The sequence below is a fragment of the Syngnathus scovelli genome, chromosome 14, assembly GCF_024217435.2.
Source record: "Syngnathus scovelli strain Florida chromosome 14, RoL_Ssco_1.2, whole genome shotgun sequence".
Classification (NCBI taxonomy): domain Eukaryota; kingdom Metazoa; phylum Chordata; class Actinopteri; order Syngnathiformes; family Syngnathidae; genus Syngnathus; species Syngnathus scovelli.
The window spans coordinates 7,391,369-7,410,345 of NC_090860.1; the positions used below are offsets into that span (position 1 = coordinate 7,391,369).

General features: G+C 40.4%; 1 protein-coding gene across 3 annotated transcripts in view; it reads left to right on the plus strand.

The window, feature by feature from the left end:
• The window catches only part of LOC125981312 (rho guanine nucleotide exchange factor TIAM2), a 75,349-nt gene that overhangs the window by 13,981 nt on the left and 42,391 nt on the right, over window positions 1-18,977 (plus strand). For 2 of the 3 annotated variants that reach the window (XM_049741282.2, XM_049741286.2), the window contains exon 1: window positions 4,831-5,017. The exons of the other annotated variant lie outside the window; for it this stretch is intronic. The gene's annotated coding sequence lies outside the window, so the exon portion shown is untranslated. Of the gene's footprint in view, window positions 1-4,830; window positions 5,018-18,977 lie in introns of those variants that run through there. 3 annotated transcript variants of the gene reach the window in all.

The window sequence follows — 18,977 nt, forward strand, 5'->3', positions numbered from 1 at the left end:
TGTAAGAAAAAAACTAAAATATCCCTGAATTTTAGCTGGTGCGGCTTATAGTCCGGTGCGGCTTATAGTCCGGAAATTACGGTATGTTGAAGACAATGCAAATATTTAAGTGAATTACAAATACCGTATTTTCCGCACTATAAGGCGCACCTAAAAACCTCAAATTTTCTCAAAAGCCGACAATCAGGTGCGCCTTATATATGGACCAATATTGAGCCACTACAGCAGGCGTGTCCAAAGTCCGGCCCGCGGGCCAAATGTATATATCTTATATATGGACAAAGTTTTAAAATGGGCCATTCATTGACAGTGCGCCTTATAATCCGGTGCACCTTATATATGGACAAAGTTTTAAAATGGGCCGTTCATTGAAGGTGCGCCTTATAATCCGGTGCGCCTTATAGTGCGGAAAATACTGTAACCTCGGTCCCAATACCAAACCTTGTGGAATACCACAGGTAGTCCACAGATTGACAGATGAGTTAAATATGTGGAAGTATAAATGTTTAGGAGAAATGAGACGATCGCTCTCGTCTCAAGTTGAGGTCAGCATTGGCACTAGTCAAACTCCACACAGTGTTGATAGTGCACAGCTTCCTCCTCCTCAAAGTGGCATATCGTGGAGCATAATTTTTCGAAGCTGTGCAAGGGTTTTCCTTCATGGCCTTGCTGAACTACCGCACCCGAGTTCTTGCCACACCAACCGCCAAAGCTGCTTCTGCTTGGCCAGCTGGTACCCATCAGCTACCACCGGAGTCTCACAAAAAGGCCCAATAGGATTCTCTCTTCAACTTGATGGCATCCCTCACCGTCTGTGATTGCTTTCTATGCACTCGGCCGACCCACTTGGCTCTTCCCACAGGTGGTGTGGGCCAATGGGAAGGGGAACCCACACTGCCTCTTCGGGCTTTGCCTGGGGTCCAGCTAAGGCCACCAAGTAGTGCTCATTAACAATCCCCACCTCTGGACCTGTCTGGCTCCAGACGACTTGTTTTTGGCTGAGAGAAAACAGCATCCTTTTCTTTGGTCTCACACCTGGGACCTGTTTGCCATAGGTGACCTTGCCAGGGACATAAAAGCTCAGACAATTTAGCTCCCCGGATCATCACACAAACCCCTTAGGGAGGGGTGTCAAACTCATTTTTTTCGCGGGCCGCTTTGTAGTCATAGCTTCTTTCGGAGGGCCATTATGAGAGTCAACCCAAATAAATGTATGAGCACCTCATACTATATACAGTAAAAGCTACAAAACAAACCGACAAATAACTCGTTTTCAAATCAGACGAGTAAAAACTGGTCAAATATAAAAAAAAAGATATTATTAAAAGTGAAGACAATTTGCAATTCTAGTCATGACACACGAAGTTGATGCACAATTTGTCTTCGCGGGCCACATAAAATGATGTGGCGGGCCGTATCTGGGCCCCCGGGCCTTGAGTTTGACACCTGTGCCCTAAGATGACATTTTAGGGAGGAGTAATGAGGCCACACTCTGTAGAAAATGGACAGAATTTAATGACAAATTTACTTGATAAGCTTAAGCACTTTTTTAGAGAAAAAATCGGTCACATATAACAGTCTTTCTCTCTCACACGCACGTACACACGCACGCGCACACCCATTAGCACCTTGACTCATTCTTCCTTCCCTCAAAAGAGTTCTCAACACCCACCTACTGTCTTCAGGCTTTCCAACTGCCACCACTTTGTTCTGCCCGTACGAGCACTGTAATAGGGTAATAATAGTGTGCAGGCATGTGTGTGAATTGGGTAGATGGTAAGTGATTTTCCTCACCCTTATTGCTATTGTAGACTGAGATCCAGCTATTATTTGGATGGAATGAGAAGTCTGTCCTTTCTATGTATGTACTTTATGGCTCCCTGTGATAGAAATGTCTGAGACAGTAGGTCAGAAATCTCTTAGGGAGTAATTGTGTAGCGGGCAGAAACACAAGGAAGCCGATGGGATAGTTTGTGTGATTGCAATCAGACACACCTAGCAACAATTCTTTCAACGTGTCTAGATGAAGCAGACAACATGAAAGAGGCAATTGCAGCGGCTCACAGTAACGACAAAAGAAGTTACGCAGGAAAGGTGACGGAAGGGCGGTGTAAAGATAAGGCCAGAAGAAAAAAAACAAAAGCTTTTAATTGAACACGACAGTTTTGATCTAAATGATGCACTAAGCAGCTTCCCAAGGTCCTTACTAATGAGAAATCAATGACAATGTGTGTGACCTAAGAACCTCTTGCACCAATGTTAGTTAAGGCAGACTCTTAGCACCTGATTGAGCTTCACTTACAATTTACGTATGGGTAACAGTATTACGACAAACGTCCCAATCAATAAATGGTTCAATAATGGGATGGGATGGATCTCCTTCGCAATGTAATTTATGTATGTTTTCAATTATATTTTTAATTACTTTTAAATTCACATATATGTGGATATTCAAAAATTAAGAGACAGAAGGTCAACCAAGACTGAACCTATAATTGACTGGTTATGCATATTACATATGACTTTTCATTGGCCCGTCTACAGAAATTATTTGGAAAATAAAGTATATACTAAACATTGATGCATTTCCTATACTGATTATCATTATAAAGGTCGACTTTGGGTGATAGGCCGAACATGCATGTTTGGTCAGCGTTTGAGGTTTTTGTGGTCGAGTGTGGAGGACCCAAGTGCAGGGGAGGAGGGAGTCAAGAGTAATTAACAATAAGTATTTCTTTTAAAAAATATTAAAACAAAATCCCCCAAGATTTGAAGTAACAAAACAAAACAGAATTGATTGATGTACATACATGGCAACCTTTTTGAAACCGATTCAGTTACTGGTTCCGTCACTGTTTTCCATACTAAAAGCAGATGTTTACAAATGTCTTATTTTGATCAACATATTCACATATTTTTCATGCAGTACTACAGAAATCAGAGAATAATTACTGTTGAGAGGCTGAAAAATGGAGGATTTTAACAATTTTAAGTTGACAATGGCTCTAAATGATTACTTGTTACAATAGTTGTCGATTCATTTGATAGTCGAGTAATTGTCGATTACTCTTTAACACCTCTTCTACAATTGTGCAGTACTACTAAAAAGACCAATCTACAATTGAGAACAGATTTGCTTTTATTTCACTTTATCTCCATTTGCAATGACACACTTTTGCTTGTAGCCTTTTAAATGGTCAGAGATACTTAATTAGATACCGTGTTGATTGTTAAAAATAAATGCTTGGCTAACCAGAGTTGCTAAACAGAGCGGAAGAGTGATGAGAGGATAGAAAGCTGCACAGCCGTGCTTTATCGACCTACGATGACTTGCAGTGATAAGCATGGACGCTCGGCCTCCCAGCGGAGCCCCAGTAAATTTATTCATATTTATAGTCAGATTGGGTCTAGCAAGCCTGTCCAAAAAGCAACATTAGCCAACACTGAGTTTTTGGTACCAAGTTCTGGCTATATGACGAGCGCTACCAAAAGGTCGGGGGAATTTTTGTTTCTTCATGTGGTCGAGGGAAAATGAAAGAAGAATGCTTCTTGCACATTTGTCGCATGAATAACAATGCATTCTGTCAAGGCCCGCATGCTGATTGATTGTCTGAGGAGACCAAACCTGTTCTTTATCAGCTCATTGATCCATGTGACAGACAAATCCTTTTACTTAGTCAGAACTTGACAGCAGGAGATCTCATATGTGCAATTAAAACAGAAATGTTAATCACTTAACATTGAAACAGGAGAGCATCATAGTTATAACAAACATACCCATATAAATAACAATTTATAAATGTGTATCACATGTACATTAGCATCATATTTTATCCTTCAGGTAGGTGTTTTAGCTAATTTAGAAGAAACAATTATAACTGGGAGGTCACACAAACTATTAAAAAGGTGTGAACAGAAGTCAAAAACCAAAATAATTGAGGGTAATATTTGTTTGTTCATCTCTTTGTTAGCGAGCAGGTGACTTCCTGGTTCACGGTGGGTGATGAACAGATGGGAGGGGCATTTACGATGCTCATGAGGGGACTTGGTGGAACAATTGTATTGATGGCAAATGTCAAAAAAGGTCACCAAAGATTGTGGGGAACGGATGGGAGTGGTCAGTATAATTCATGGAGTTTGACAGTTACAATCACTGTGAGTCCTTGTAAAAAAAATAAAAAAAAAAAATAGACAAAAATAATGTAATGAAATAAATAGATTTTTCCTTCAAGCAGCATTCCTTTAGCAAATGTTGTCTATTCATTTAGGTGAACCTGCTAATGTAGTCACACTAGTTATCCAGCACGGCCACGACCCTCGTGAGGATGAACGGTTCAGATAACGGATGGATGGAATCGATGCTTTTTCTCTACAGAATCGTGGAGGGACTAACAAAAATAGGAATACATTTATCAGATTTTACAATCGTGCTCCGTTTCCTGATCAGTACCACTTGATGGACAAAGGCCGTCGAAGGTTCCCTCGAGTGTTTTTACAATAGGCATTTAGACTCTCTCACTCCTATTACTCCTGTGCATATAAAAACAAAATAACTAAATTATAATTAATTTTTAATGTGACAGAAAACAGCTGCTTTTCAACCAATCTGTATCTTTCTACTGTATTTAGTCGGCTGTCTTCATGAGTGCTGTACATTAAGTTATTAATGTGAATGTAAATAATGCCTTGAATTCGTCAAGACGTTCACGCGTGTATTTATGAATATGAAAAAGGTAGGAAACGGTAGCAAGCTGGGCCATGCCCCCCCCCCCCCCCCCCCCTCTTTATGCTGTCCGAGGGAAGGAGGAGTCCCCCCCCTGGCCCCCCCCCGCAACAATGTCTGGGAGGAGTCGGCTTGTTCTCCGCGCTCTCCGTCCTGCTTGGAAACAACACGATCCTTGAAAGTAACATATCGACCAAGCACGCTTCTTTTTTTATTGCGTCAAAATACAACCCAATTCTGCTTTGACGCTGTGCGGAGATTTACAGTATGTTTGAGCGGAGGAAACACTAAACGGTGAGTGTGCAACTTTATTTTAGTTTCACGTGCGCTTTGTTCGGTTCCGTTGAACAAACATATCGTCTCACACGGCAAATCTATTAATGCAATTCCAATCTTCCGCTATTGGGGAGTGTTTTTTTTACCCCCCTATTAAACTGCTTTGTCGCTCGACAAAACGCGATGATTAACCATGTTTGACCAACAAGTGTTTCTAAACGAAACTTTTATTTATACTCGCTTTAACTTTGGCTTTGCTTACACTTTGTGCACACATAGATGCAATCTAGTCATTGAAATATGAATTGCATTTTGCAAAAAAAATCTTAATATTGTAATGGGTCATAAAATGTATAGTGTGTCATAGTGACGGGTCTCAATTTTTGGTTACAAATCTTTTCTGTGTGCAGATTTTTTTTCGTGCTTGCGTGGCACACCCCCCTAGGAAGAAAAAAAAGCTTGAAATTCTAAATTTCCATAAACGTTTACGAGTGCAGACTAATTATTTCTAAATAAATATGCCCTGTGAGTGACTGCAGACCACTTCAGGGTGTTCCCCGTCTTACGCCCAAATTCATTTTAGAGAGACTGACGCACAACCGTGGCAAAAATAAGGGATAAGCATTATAGAAAATGAATGGATAAATGTAATGTGTATTATTGCATTCTAATATTAGCTCAGCAGATCATACCCGTTTAGCTCAGACTGATGTCACACTCTTACTGTTTTATTTATGGGCCCATTGCACTCAATCACAGGACATGACCACTAGTTGTATTAGAATGCAATTTGGTTGCTCTCTATTGTTGTTTGGCCGTGTGCTGCTTGCAAAGGGCTCTCAGGGATCATGCAGAGCCAACAAAAGGGCATCCCCCCCAAGTGAGTGGCCTGACAAGAGCAAAGAAAGCCAGCCTTTTGGCAATTTTGGCCCTTTTCCCCTTGGCAACCTACAACTGTGTCACTTGTACCTTTTGAACCACACATGGCTTAGAGGATGGTTGGGAGTAATTTCTGGAAAGGTTCTGCTTGGCCACCATCCATGTGCTGATTCACTCTTTTGGGATATTTATGTCCTAATTAGCATCATTAGTGTTCACTTTATGAGGCATTGAAATTGTGGGAATTCTGTTTACCTCATTTGCACTGGAATTGGACTGAAGCAGCACGAGCGCCAGAGTAAGATACTAAACAATGTCTGTTAGCAAGAGACCAGCCTCGTTGGTTCTGCCTAGTTAATGGACCATAAAAAACTCGTAATCAACTTCCATAATTGTTGTATTTCTCGTGTGTATGTGTGTGCTCTCTTTTTTAACTGTGGAAACCAAACTTGGTGGCTTAGAGGTTGTGGCACCGTTTTTGTATTTTTTTGTCCCTGCCATTCACATTTTTGAGGTGAGGAAATGTTATCCACCGCACAGAACATGATGTTTGTTATTTCTTTTTTTTTGTGTGTGTGTGATGGCAATTGAGTGTGAGCCGTAATTTCCTCCAAGCATGTGATGCTTCTGGTTGTTCTCTTTTCTGACAGGAGGAGGTCCGCTGTCAAATATGTTGACTCGTGACAAAAAAAAAAAAAAAAATCAGGCATGTAATGTCAGCCATCTTCCTTGGTGGGTGGTCACAGACATTTAAAGCCGTGAGCTCATTCCCACATAAACTTCTCCCATGCAAATCATTCTTGTTGTTGATGTCAGTTCATTTAGTGTGAATTATGCATGGTCGTGCAGGCTAATGGATGATGGAAAATAAAGTTTCTTCTCTTTTGATGGTCTGTGTAGCCAGCAGGATTTTTTTTGTTTTTTTTGTTCCAACGCTTCTGCAGCCTATTAGGAAGTTTGAACCGCTGTTAATTCTGAAGTCGCAAATGTTTCATGTCTTCTCCCCTCTGCATTTTTCTCCATATATGGCAAGGCGTGCATGTGACTTATCAAGCTAGCATCTATGCTCACTGTCACATGGTGTCATCCTCCAAGGTGGAGATGGTGCACCCATCTTCCAGACGGATTTAACTTGAATTCATTTGGACTAAATGGTCACAATTGTTCTTTTTATGGCTTCCAGGTTCTTTTTGCGGCGTGGACAGTCGAGTGAGGCTGATGTGATGGTGGCTCGTGTGTTTCTATTTTCTGCTGCTGTGGTTTTTATTCTATTTGTCTTGTGTTCATGCAGCAGCATCTGGAGAGGTTGCTATAAAAAGAAACTTAACTAGAGGCTGGTGCTGACAGCATCCTGGCCCGAGACTTGTCATTTAGAAAGTGAAGGTCACCTAAAAGACACATGAACTGGCTCTGACCTGAGTTTGCATATAGTCAACATAAACCCAATCATACCGCCATGGCTTTTAGCGACGGTAAAGAAATAGGCTTCATATTTTACTTGATGCATAATTCAGTGACCCTGAAACTTTATTCAAAAGTTTTCTCATGCAGTTGAATTTGTGGACCCACACTCACGCATGTGTCCACTTTGAGAGGATTTACTCAGTCAAGCTGCACTTGGGCATCTGCTGCTGCACAAACAAATCTTCTATCTAAGCTCAGCGGCGCAGCAAGGTCTGATCCGGCAGAACAAGGTGCGCCCAGTCATGCTCTCTTAACAGCCTCAAGTCTTTGGGGGGGAGATTAAAGCACACCTTTGGGGTCACCTGCAAAAAAAAGGACGGTCTGTAAGCTGTGCAAAGAAAATGAAGACTGAAAGAGGACGGTGGCTTTAACCATTTGTCACAAGGTGCAGGATTAAAAGGTTCCAGGTGGATGGTTGAAGTTGATGTAGGTGGAAAAAAAAAAGGAGAGAAATAACTTTTTGCAGTGACTCACCATCTACAACATTCCGTACCGTTTCGGTGGTGATCCGCTACAAGATCGATATCACAAATCAAAACGGCTTCATTAACCGTTGACGCTCTAACAATGGTGGGAATTTAATGAGCAGTGATTGTTGTTATACTTTGCAGTGGCGTAGAACTGTTCTGCGTCATACTGAGAGCTCGTCCTAATGAGGTTCCCAAAATAGACAACGGAAACACAGCTCAGTAAAATGCAGTACAGTAAAACAATATGGCTAACTGGAGACGAAATAATGCACATGTGAAACTATCAAATTACTTTGTATCAATTTAAATGTCAAATGACTACTTAACAGGTCTTTACCATCAATTTAATAAATAGTAAAACTGCAACAATTAATCGATGAATCGACAACTAATTATTATCAAATTAATCGATAACCATTTTGAAACAACGATTAATCGCAAGACGTAGTCATTTAAAATTGTCCAAAACTTCACTTTCTGTAGTCCTCCATGTAAGATGACGTTCGGTCATCTTTTTTTTGTGTTCGGTCAGAAAAAAAACATGCTGATGTACTGGCACACATGGAAAGTTGATAACTTGACATTGATGGAGAACCTTGTAAAAGTGAGTTATTCTCAAGCACATTTGTGTTTCTGATCGCTTTCCCTTAAAACATGCTTGCACATTTTTTATGGTAAACCAGCAATCTTGTTAACATAGAAATGCACCCGCTCGTTGGCTTACAGCCGTCTCTCGGGTCGATCAGTGTGACAATAAAAATCATGATTGATCCATGCTCCGGTCACCATCGGATGTCACTTACTATCCCGATTGGAAAAGCAAACACAGCTGGTGCGACTGCCAAAGTGCTCCACTTGGCGCCGTGTGTCTTGTATTGTTCCTACATGATGGATGATGCAAATTCACATTTTACTCCACCATGTTCCACCTGCTCGTCACGTGGGTGGAGACGGATAGATTGACTTTCCATCTTGGAGAAGAAGATGAAAAAAATAGGAAGTGTGTGCTTCATCTATTGTCTTGCACATTCACTTCAGTCAATATATTTACATAACCTCTCAACATGAATGATTGTGTTTTGGCCGACTATGATCCATCCATCTGTTTTCTGTGAGGCTTATCCTGTTTAAGGTCAAAGCAGAGGCTCTATGTCGCTTGACTCAGTTGATGGCGGACTAACCTAGACTCATAAAAGGAATGTTAAGTGGGAATTGATTCACCCCAACAGCAAGCAGTTAATATTGTCATATTGTCAGTTTGTATGTTAGCATGATTACTGTACATAAAAACCACTCATTTGTAAAACGGTGGTGCACGTGACAAGGATCAAGTCATTAAATTTAGGTGTGTATCCAGATTAAAGTGTGGGTTCAGGATTTATTCCCCCATTGTTGTTCAGTTTGGGCTTGGTGGAGCGAAAAAAGCTAGCAGCAAAAAATTTACAATGTTGCCTGGTAACATGCAGACCTCCGGTCAGACTGAGTCATTGTTATCTTGATTAGCACCTAGCATATTATGCAATTTCCTTGCTGATTTCCTCATGCACATGGCTCAGTTAATGCTTCATTCATTATATACAAAGGAATTGGAACATAATAAAAGCAAAAATACTAATGCATTTTTTATGGTAATTAGTCTTTTTTATGGAATATTTTGTCAACCTTTGTTAATGGTGGGCTCAAAACTCAGAAATATTTCATTGTACCGTATTTTCCGCACTATAAGGCGCACCTAAAAAACCTCAGATTTTCTCAAAAGCCGAAAGTGCGCCTTATAATCCAGTGCGCCATATATATGGACCAATATGGATTTGTGGATAAGGACTAATTTATTAAAGTAAGCTTTACGTGTTTATTTTGTGTGTTGTGTGATATTAACGTTTGAGCAACGTTGAGTTCGATATATTGTTATTGTTTTCACTATTTCGAGTGTTACTATATTGTGATTGTATTATCGTTTGAGCAACGTTGAGTTATTTATTCTTTGCGCCTTATAATCCGGTTCGCCTTATATATGGACAAAGTTTTAAAATGGGCCATTCATTGAAGGCGCGCCTTACAATGCGGTGCGCCTCATAGTGCGGATAATACGGTATATCTGCTCTAAAATGACAATAAAGGCATTTTTGTCTAGTCTTAGTGGCTAGCTGTGGTTATTCCACCTGTTCAGAAACATGAGCCCCAAAGTTCTTCGGATTGGCTTTGGTAGCACTTGTTTCAGTGTTGTGTTGCTGAGGAGCCTCATTAACACTCCTCTTGCCAACCAACTCTCCACTTGAGCAGAAGCCGGCTTGATATCCAAGCCAGATAATCTCTTTTCTTGATTTCTTACTCCCTAAGCTTTGTCATGTTGATTCAGTCATTTGGCGTCCGGCCAGTGTCAACACATTCTGGTCCTTGGCGGTCCCTTATTGACTCTCTGAACATGCTCAATTAACTCTCTTTCCCTAAAAAAAAAAAAAAAAAGAGGTAAATGTAACCAAAGATCGTGTTTCCTGGAGCGATACAATCATCAGGCCTTGTTTGGCTGTCAGGCCTCAGCTGTTAGACGGAAGAGGATGTTAGCTCATTGCAAAGAATGTTACGATAAGAACACTCATCTGTCGTCTGTTCTTGGGGTCCCCGGGGATCAAATGGCGACAATTCGGATCACATGGGCACCTTGTTACCTTGTTTCCTAACGTCTTCTTGACATCTTCTTGACAGCCATGCTAAATGTGATGCGGGAATGAAAACAATTCCTATGAGGTTTAATTATATTTTTTATTTTATTTATCGCTGGGCCTGATGATATTCTCTTTCAGGCTTCTCTTACGCGGGCAGCATTGTAGTCATAGCTTCTTTCGGAGGGCCATTATGACTTGTCAACCCAAATAAATGTATGAGCACCTCATATTATATACAGTAAAAGCTACAAAACAAACGGACCAATAACTCGTTTTCAAATCAGACGAGTAAAAACTGGTCAAATATATATATGAAAAAAAGATATTATTAAAAGTGAAGACAATTTGCAATTCTAGTAATGATGCACAATTTGTCTTCGCGGGCCACATAAAATGATGTGGCGGGCCGTATCTGGCCCCCGGGGCCTTGAGTTTGACACCTGTGCCTTACATGATCCCCAGATTTCAAACACAGTTTCTTATCTAACACAAGCATCCACCTCCACAAATCCGCTGGCAGTGCCAAGAACAATCTCTCCTCTGTTATTGCATAAGAGTGGTTTTAACTAAAGGTGTGCTCTGTTTGCCTAAGGGAGGGGGGAGACCCATCTCTTGCTCACTGCACCTGCATGGCCTAGAAGCACAAGCGAATAAAATCCATTGTTAAAAGTGTGCTTCCGTTCTGTGTACTGTATGTGGCAATTCTTGAGCAAGTTCCCTGAGGGGAAAAAAAACAAGCGTAAATTATTAAATTAGGTTCAGACAGGTCATAGCTCAGTTCGTGATTACGAAGTGGATGGCAAGAACCATTACGTCAAGCTATTGTATGTAAATACCCAACACACGTGTTTGCAGGCGATACCGGAGGCTATTTACGGCACTTGACATTCAACGGTCATTGGAGGAGCCGACTTGTAATTTGTCCGTAGCTCTTTGCTAATGTTATTAAAGGCCGGGGGATTGAACTGCTTTGTTTCGTCTGCTCTGGTTCTATTGCTTTTTTTCCGAGCACAACTAACTACACTTTTTTTTTAAACAGGGATAATTTGAATTGATTCTGTAAGATTACCAATTTGTCCGTCTGTCTGTTTAGTATAGCAGTCAGGAGCCAGAGGATGGAAAAATATTTGGTGGCTTTTCCAGATGTTTCTAAGTGTCTACAGTTTAGACTGACTCTGTGTGGTAAGAGTGGAACACATGACTCATACTAACTACAAGGGATGTGCAAAATCAGTCTATGTGTGTGTTTGAGGGAATCACTGTGTGGATGAACAAGAGCTGTTGTGGCTCACTTGCGCAGGGTTCCGTCTTTCTTGGAAAAAGAAAATGACCTCAGCGTCTGCCGATATTAACACTTTGGACAAGAAGATTAAGAAAGGGGAGGGGGGGTGCTTCTATTTCTACCTAAAAATGTTTATAATTTCAACAATTTATCCCAGCTGTTCGTGAGAATTTAAGGAGTTAAATAACGTATTTTCCGGACTATAAGGCGCACCAGACTATAAGGCGCACCTTCAATGAATGGCCCATTTTCAAACTTTGTCCTTATATAAGCCGCACCGGACTATAAGGCGCACCATTAATGCATCTTGTCAGATTTTTAATCCAAATCAAATCATTCTCCATTTTATCTTTTTTATTTCAACTTCAGATGCAACAAATGACTTTATAATCACAAAATAATGATCCATAGTCTTTTTGATTCATAGTCTTCAGCGGGCCACTTATGATTGATTTCATGACACAATGATTCGGGCCAGTTTAAATTTACGAATTTGGTCCATATATAAGGCGCACCGAACTATAATGCGCGCTGTCGGCTTTTGAGAAAATGTTAGGTTTTTAGGTGCGCCTTATAGTCCGGAAAATACGGTAATAAAAAAGGGAATTATTTACTGAGTAAATACTTAGCGATCTATTGACAAATATCTTATTTTTTCAACCACTGGTGTCCACTTAGATGAAATAAAAGGTATTGTAATTCATCTTCCCAGGCAATACAATCAAGAACTCTGGATTTTATTTGCACCCATCTATCATTATTGTCATTTATGGAGCCTCCGCTCTCTGCCTCTGTCTGACAGAGACCTTAACTCTAAATAATGATTCTTATAACTGATATTTACTTTTGAGTTTCGTGCCTTGTCTTTCTTTTCTCCTCTGGAATAATATTGTGTGTCACTGCGGGTCTCCAACAGCAAGCCCTGTGGTCTGCACCTCACTTTCTTCTGGAAACTTGTGGCTGCCTTCATGTGCACTAATAACAATGTTTTAGAACGCGCATGTCCACTCTGGTGTGCGTCGTCTTCAACTAATAATAACCGAGAGACATGCCAGGATCTGTGTTTTCCTGTCAGATGAGATGGTTGTTATGGTTCGAGGGCCCGAGTGAAAGCTGTACTTATGCAGTCATGTTATATTAATGGTCTCACGTATGATTGCTCACACTGGATTATTTTTTTCCTTTTCATCTACTTGCTTACAGATGAGTTTTCTAGTGAATTTGTTTGAAATAATATTTTCACGCTCCCTCGTGCAATGGGAACGGTTTTGTCGTAAAATGTTTTTCCGATATATATATTATTTTTAAGAATATTTTTACCATCTGGAAGGCATCCCTTCTCCTTTGTGATCTTTTTTCACCAGCATGCTTTGCTCTGTGGCTTTTGGCAAGCCATTCAATATGCTTGCGCCTGCCACTGGGGTACCAGAGCCAAAACACATACACAGCATGAAAAACATCAGGAGTGGAAATCGTGTCTTAAATGCAGGGGTGCATCACAACCAATTTGATACGGCCTCACACTGCTTCACTTGCCGTCTTCTGTCATGATCATTATTGTTTTTCTGTGGATTGGTTCTCCCCCTCCTCTCCTCCTGGGAGCATTTAGGAACACTTTGGATCATTGCAGAGTCGAATGTCTGGCTCTCAACTTTCTCAACTTTTCTGCCTTGCCTTGAATCTTTCTGGGTGTGCTGCATGTCCGCCAGCAGATGAGAAGAACAGGGGATGATTTGTAATCAGCCGTTCGCCTCAAGGGTTAAGTATCCATCTCTCTTCCCTTCTAAGCCCCTCCCCCTTTTAGGAAGGCAAGGCAGTGAATAAATACCACCCTTGTCCTCTCATAATGGAACAGCTTGACCTCTCATGGCCCCTGCTGGTAGCGCATCTGCCTGTTTAAATCCTACCAAGAGGGTCATACGGGACCATCACTAGACTGCCACATCTGCCCCCTGACCACTAATTCAATCAGTTCTGGAATTTATTTTTGTCATTAAGAATTAAAAGATGGCCATTATTTTCTTTTTGTCACGAATGCTGTCGTTTTAGACTCCATTGGTGTTTTGGTTTGTCTAGTGTACATGATGACGGCATCGTGACCGGGGCTCTTTGTGTTATTCTGGGCATAAACCTTCATTTAATCACATCTGTAAAAATGTCACACACATGGCTCAGTTTCTGGTGCTAAGCTGAGACATGTCGTGCACAAGAACATTTGTTACTGTTTGTAGTGACCGCAATTCTCTGCAACAGCCTCACGGAAATGAGTAAATGGGATTGTTTTGCAAAGAGTTATCTTTTCATCTTTTCATTCACATGAGTTGAAAAACTAGTTTTGGTGAGAAAACGATGGCTTTTGTTGCGTTGTGTATTTTAACGCTGCAACGTAGCTTTGTGGAACACCTGCTCTGGATTAGAGCCGATAGCGGCTCCCAGCTAATTTCTCGTGATAATTCCCGCTGTGAAACCTAATCTTGACTCCAGCCTTTTTGACCGCTTTCAGACTGAGCTGTAAAATGTTGAAATTTAAATCTGTTTCCGCTTGTCGGAAAGATGGATGAATCCAACCTTGGACAAACACCACGAGTTCACACGGCCAATACATTCATAATCGCAGTCTTTGTTTCATCTCTGCAAATTAAAAATCTCCATATTTTATCAAACAAGATCCAGTGCAATACTAATGGACATGAACAAATGAAACAATGTGTCCCTCATTACAGAAATGAGTCAGATGAAGTTTTATCTGAAGAAGTCTTTTTTCTTCGGACCTACTGCAACATGTTGACTCATACGTTCACGGTGGCCCAAAGTAGAATAAAATTACAGTGCGTGTGTGCTTGTGTGTTTGTCTCATATCCAGCTGCCTCGCCAATTGTAGCTGCTCCAGAATGCAAGGTCGCTCACATTTCTGCCTTATCTGATTTCCAAACCTCCTATTGACAGGCTTGGTAACTCATAACCTCCATTTTATGTCACCCTCATCTGTTTCATCACAGGAATTTGATAAACACATTTGTTGCCTTGGGGATTTACTAACCTTTGATCAACATTGTGTTCGGGTTACCAGTCAGAGAATGGCTACTTCATGTGAGTATTTAATTGTACTCTTAAAATGGGGCACTTTATTAGAGGCTACATTAAGTATGTTATGTTTAATTACTGTGGGAAACACATTTGCTTTATTCCATGTAGGCCAAGATGTCTCGCATGATGGATTATTTATGCAAGGACAACAGAATTCAATAGTTTTGGACTTTAATGAGATTAATTTTCATTTATCGATGATTTCATAGAAAGGTTTTGCCATTAGCGTCGGTCTCAAACGCTTTGATGAGGTCAGTGTAGCCACTTGACAGCTACTGTCCATTTATTTAGTCACCCCAGTGTGGTAATGGCTCCTGAGTAGCCTCTTTGCAATTGTGACCTTGACCATAGCGAGCAAAGCAGGCAGGCAGTTCCAGACTGTGTAACCACCCATAATAGCCTCACGTCATCTTGGCTTTCACTGTCACTGTTTAAGACTTTGGCACATGTGACTGATGAAAGTGCTGAGCTCGCAACAATCAGTCCGACCTGCCAGTTTCCTTAGCTTGACGTTAGTCAGCTTTAAATTTTCACGGCTTTGTTTTTCCAGGTCATTTGCCTGTGGCCACAGTTAGACCTACCGGAGATTAATTCAAGATGCGTTTGGCCCAGCTTTGATCTGCACTTTGGCCTTTAAGAGGCCATACGTAACAGGAGCGCCCCATTGCTAGACCAGACTTGAATTGTCTCGCTTTGACCACATCTATTACCTGCCCTCTAGTCTTCCATTTCCACGTCACATGCCAGTGATTTACCATCCCTACACTAAGGTTGTATGGTTTCTTAATTGAAATTGCGATTCCAGACAATTCAATTGTGATTGCCAAGGCTGCGTGTGATCCGGAATCTGTTTTGTCAACTATAGTCTCATCTCACACAGCCTCTGTTGCAAAACTCACCAATCAGAATCAGCAGGGTATTTGTATTCTTTTAACAAGAAATATTTACACATTAAAATAACTTGATGCTTCATTATTACGCTTTTTACACTTACGTTTATGTCATGCTTGGTACCATCACAGCCACTGGATTCAGTTTATACCATGATATGGATTTTAGGACATATCGCTCATCTCAGCTTTGAGTTGAAGCGAATTCGTCTATAAGGGGTGTCAAACTTATTTTGTTTTGCGGGCCGCATTGTAGTCATAGCTTCTTTCGGAGGGCCATTATGACTGTCAACCCAAATAAATGGATGAGCACCTCATATTATATACAGTAAAAGCTACAAAACAAATTGACAAATAACCCGTTTTCGAATCAGATTAGTAAAAACTGGTCGAATATAAAAAAAAGATATTAAAAGTGAAGAGAATTTGCAATTCTAGTAATGACACATGAGTTTGATGCGGGCCACATAAAATGATGTGGCGGGCCATATCTGGCCCCATGGGCCTTGAGTTTTACACCTGTGGTCTATAACAAAAATAGTCAGATCTGAATTTTGGCCTGCTGAAGCTGCTGCCTCTGCTAACCGACTCCGAATAAGCGGTTGATAATGGATGGATTGATAATCGATTAATCGTCGCACTTCTGCATATTTCTTACAGCTACTTGCAAACCAATTTTATTAACCTAAGATACAGTTTAAAGAACACACACCATAAAGCATTTATACAAACATAACAAACGAACAAAAGCTTTTTCTCCATACGCTTTGTTTTTGAAGCACTTATGGATGAAAGTGATGCGATTCAAACTCCTTTCACCAGTTGATCAGAGCTGTCACGACCACAGCATACATGACATCACACGTCTGCCACAAACGGAGTTGGAAATTAAAGAAGCAAATCGAGCGGCCTTTGTTGAGCAACAAACATACAGAAAGAATAGTATATTTCTCTATTCTGGAGTCTGAATATTTATATATAAATATATATATTTAAAAAAATATCCAAGGGCAAATCTCTGCTGGTGTCACAACTCAAGAACGCAGAGATGAATTAATGATTGTATGGTGGTATGATGGATGAAGACCCATTCAAGACTATTCATAGACCTTCTAAGATCCTGGATGCAAGTAAGAGGCCTTTGCAAGTGTGATACATTATCTGCTAGCATAGCAGGTATTTGTGTGTGAGAGTGTGTGTTTTGAGGCAAAGCCATAAAGTGTTTGGCCTACTAGCCCCGATGTTGTGTTATGCACCAGCCACGTGTCAATCTTGGCTGGAAAGTAACAATTTTGAGCCTGTTACTTCCTCCCTAGGGCACTAAATGTTTGGTTGATTATGTCCATGAATCTGTGCACATGGTCTTGTCTTTTTGCTTTATTTCTCCATATTATTTTAGTAAATCCTGCGTTTTGCCATGTTTCCACCAAGCAGTAAATTTCAGTTTTTCCATTTTCATATGAATATATGTCAGCCCACCAATGAACTGCAGTAAAACTGCAGTAAATTTGTATAACTTACTGAACGGAGCCAAACTATATGCTTTTTCCAATCATGTAATCAATGCCTCAATATACTATTTGGAGTGTTATATGAGACTTTTTAATTCATGTTTGTAAACATTGATTACCAATCATGCATGTGCCGCTCATGCTCCCAAATCCCCACGACGCCATTGTTGTGTTGAAACCTGTCGTGATAGTGTTGCACCCCCAGCATCTGAATCTCATTATCCTGCACCAGTCAATGATCTTTGATGGGTCATCAAGGGAACATGGAGTGAGTCTCGCCGCAGAACACTACTATAGTGGCTTTGCTAATAACGAGTACATGAATGTTATTAATCGCTCTAGCTCCCACTACAGTAGGATAATAGATCAGAGTCACAAAGTGCAGCCTCAGCAAATTCTAGTTTACCTGCACTTTAATGTGCCACATGAGGAGAATGGATTTGTTTTGTTTGTTACTGTATTGTTAACAGCTAATATTTTCATATAATTTTTCAAGGAGAATAGAGATGTATATAAATCTACTGCACGACACCAAGGTCATGTTTTCCATTCTATTTTAGTTTCTTTTTCGACCCTATGCTTCCACACTGGTACTCAGTGTTTTTCTTTAAACACCACCTTCATTCCTATCATTTTCTCCCTATCGTCTTCAAAATAGCTACATGCCCTTACTTTGATTCATTCCACTCTTGCAACAATTGCGTGGATTGTGCTGCTCATTTCTGATGGGAAAATATGTCAAGTAGAATGCATTTGTGAGCTCTTTTCTCATGTCGGAATTGATTAAATAGAAATGTTTTTTGGGGAGGGCATATAATTGCTGGTAATTGTGGAGTGCAAATAAATGATCACCAATCCTATCAGGATACCGTATTTTCCGGACTATAAGTCGCTCCGGAGTATAAGTCGCACCAGCCATAAAATGCCCCAAAAAGTGAAAAAAACATATATAAGTCGCTCCGGAGTATAAGTCGCATTTTGGGGGGCAATTTATTCGACAAAATCCCACACCAAAAACAGTCATGAACGAGCAACAACAGGCTAAACGATAGCAACAACAGGCTAAACGATAGGTATGCTAACGTGACAAATACAAACAAAGAGCTGAGAACGGGCCTGACGTAACATATAGGGTGATTAAGGACAACTATTACATGAATAACATGTTTATAAAACCATCGGTGTCACTCCAATTCATTAAATAGCAACAACAGGCTAAACGATAGGTATGCTAACGTGACAAACACAAACAAAGAGCTGAGAACGGGCCAAATAAATAATAATAATAATAATAAATATAAGAGGAGCAAAAATAGAGCAAGTGTACATACAGCAGACAGTGGACTTGGATATGGTGCTTTAAAGTGTTAATTGCTTTATTTGATGTTTTCTCTATTTTTTATGTTTTCAATATGTTCAAGATAAAGATATAAAAGCATGTGAAGTGAACAACTATACTAAAAATAACATGGGAAGTGGTCAACTATACTTGTAAGTAAGTGATGTCTTAATGCTCAAGTAAAAATATGTGAAATAAAACATATATAAGTCGCTCCTGAGTATAAGTCGCCCCCCCACCCAAACTATGAAAAAAAGCGCGACTTATAGTCCGGAAATTACGGTAGTTTAATAGATTTCGACCCAACTCTACAAGCTCCTTCTACAGTCTCAGTGTTGTTTTCTTTTTCTGACCACTGCACATACTTGTATAAGTCAGATCGAACCACCG